Genomic DNA, 2,528 nt, shown 5'->3' with positions numbered 1-2,528 from the left:
TGTGATGAGCTGTACTCGTTTTCCAGGGGGCCATCTTCGACTGTATTGACTTACAAAGGATACGAGATAAATGGGAATAAATTTTACACGATCGCCCAAGATCAAAAGAGCACCAACCAAAACAGCGGTGTCCGCTTTGATGCAGCAACCAAGAGGGGAAAGGACACATATTATGGTTACATAGTAGACATATGGGAACTTGCCTACGGACATGATTTCAAGATCCCTTTGTTTAAGTGTAAATGGGTCAATCTGCCAGTACGCGGGGTACATGTAGACCCACAGTACGGAATAACAACAGTGGATCTAAACAATCTTGGGTACATAGACGAACCATTCGTCCTAGCCAATGATGTGGCGCAGGTTTTCTATGTGAAGGACATGTCTACCAATCCGAGAAAAAGAAAAGATAAGGAAGCGAACACATCATACGATGAGTTAAAGTGCCACATAGTTCTTTCAGGAAAAAGAGACATCATGGGAGTGGAGGGCAAGACAGACATGCCCGAAGATTATGAAAAGTTTCATGAATTCCTCCCTTCAAAGTCAAGGCTGACCCAAGCACCCTGTTAAACGATGAAGATTATCCATGGTTACGGCGCAATAAGCAAAGGACGGAAGCGAAGAAAAAGTGAAGACTTTCTCTCCACGACTATTATGATGATGCCTTTGATCTAGAATATCCATGTAACAGACGAGTTCCCGTATGAAACCCTGATACTTCGAAAGAAATTATCCGTTTTGTACACGAAGTACATCCAATTTTTGCCGTAACCCTCTCAACTTTTTAGCACATGCTATGTGGGTGAAATGATGATACCATGCCAACTTTCAACCTTTTTAGAGTTCATTTGTAGTGCTTTTCATTTTCAGGGTCATATAGCTCAAAAAAATTAGTAAATGCATGAATAATAACAAATGAAGTCAGAAAGGGTTGAAAATTGATGATGTGGCTTTGAATGGTGCATTTTGAACACACAAAAAGTCTGGAGTTCAAAAATAAGAAATCCCTTTGTAACAGATGATTTTCCGTATGAAACCCTGATACTTCGAAAGAGATTGTCCATTTTGTACACGAACTGCATCCAGTTTTTGTCGTAACCCTCTCAACTTTTTAGCACATACTATGTGGGTGAAATGATGGTACCATGCCAATTTTCAACCTCTTCAGAGTTCATCTGAAGTGCTTTTCAATTTCAGGGTCATTTAGCTCAAAAAAATCAGTAAACGCATGAAAAATAACAAATGAAGTCAAAAGGGGTTGAAAATTGATGACGTGGCTTTGAATGGTGCATTTTGAACACACAAAAAGTCTGGAGTTCAAATAAGTTCAAAAAAATGAAATCCCTTTGTAACAGATGAGCTTTCATCCGAAACCCTGATACTTCAAAAGAGATTTTCCATTTTGTACACGAAGAGCATCCAATTTTTGCCATAACCCTCTCAACTTTTTAGCACATGCTATATGGGTGAAATGATGATACCATGCCAATTTTCAACCTCTTCAGAGTTCATCTGAAATGCTTTTCAATTTCAGGGGCATTTAGCTCAAAGAATGAACTAATATTAAAAAGGATGATCTGAAAAACTTTAATGAAACTCTAATAGCAAAAATAATAAACTAAAAGAATGAACTAGAAAACTTTAATGAAACTCTAATAGAAAAAAGAATGAAGTAGAAAACTTTAATGAAACTCTAATAGCAAAAGGAATCAACTAAAAAGCTTTTTTAAACCTCTAGTATTATTGAAACTAAAATTATATAAAATTTATGCAACTAAAATTATCAAAGTATTTTCTGTTCAAAACATTACAAGCAAAAATAATTTTCATAAAGAACTTTTTTTATTAGAAACTTTAATAGCAAAAAGAATTATCATAAAGATTTTTTAGAAACTAAAATAACAAAAATTGATTTTGAATATAATGATAAAACACAGTAATATTAAATAGCAGGAAAAAGAATCACTCCAAAATCTATTTTTATAGTAAAGTTAATCACAAACTAGTGATTCACACAAATTTCAAATAATTCAAATTTAAACTATTCAAATTTGAAAACTAATGGCACTAACAGAAAGTTTCTATTTTTCTAACCTAAAAGCAAAAAAGAATTAAAAAATAGAGCAAAAAACAAAAGAAAATAAATAATGCAAAAAACAAAACAAAAAACCGGAACCACCTACTAGGCCACCACGGCCTGAATATGATTAGAAACCCACCATGGGCAGGATTCAGGCCCGCAGAAGGCCCAGTAGGCCCACAAACAGATACAGTGTGTTTAGGCCCGTAAGCCTGCATTTGAGAGGAGCTCGAGAGGGCAGCGGGAGCGGGGCTTATAAACCACTCCAAGCCCATCTCAACTAGCGAGGTGGGACTAAAGTTTTGACCACGGCAGCAGCACCCCCCTTTCGTCCCGGTTGGTGGCACCAACCGGGACCAAAGCACCCCTTTACTCCCGGTTGGTGCCACCAACCGGGACCAAAGGTCTCAGCTTCCCGCCCTTTGGGCTGCTGAAAAGAGACCTT

The sequence above is a fragment of the Triticum dicoccoides genome, chromosome 5B (assembly GCF_002162155.2).
Source record: "Triticum dicoccoides isolate Atlit2015 ecotype Zavitan chromosome 5B, WEW_v2.0, whole genome shotgun sequence".
Taxonomy (NCBI): domain Eukaryota; kingdom Viridiplantae; phylum Streptophyta; class Magnoliopsida; order Poales; family Poaceae; genus Triticum; species Triticum dicoccoides.
The sequence above is the reverse complement of the archived record's forward strand: the minus strand, read 5'-3'. Positions refer to the sequence as shown.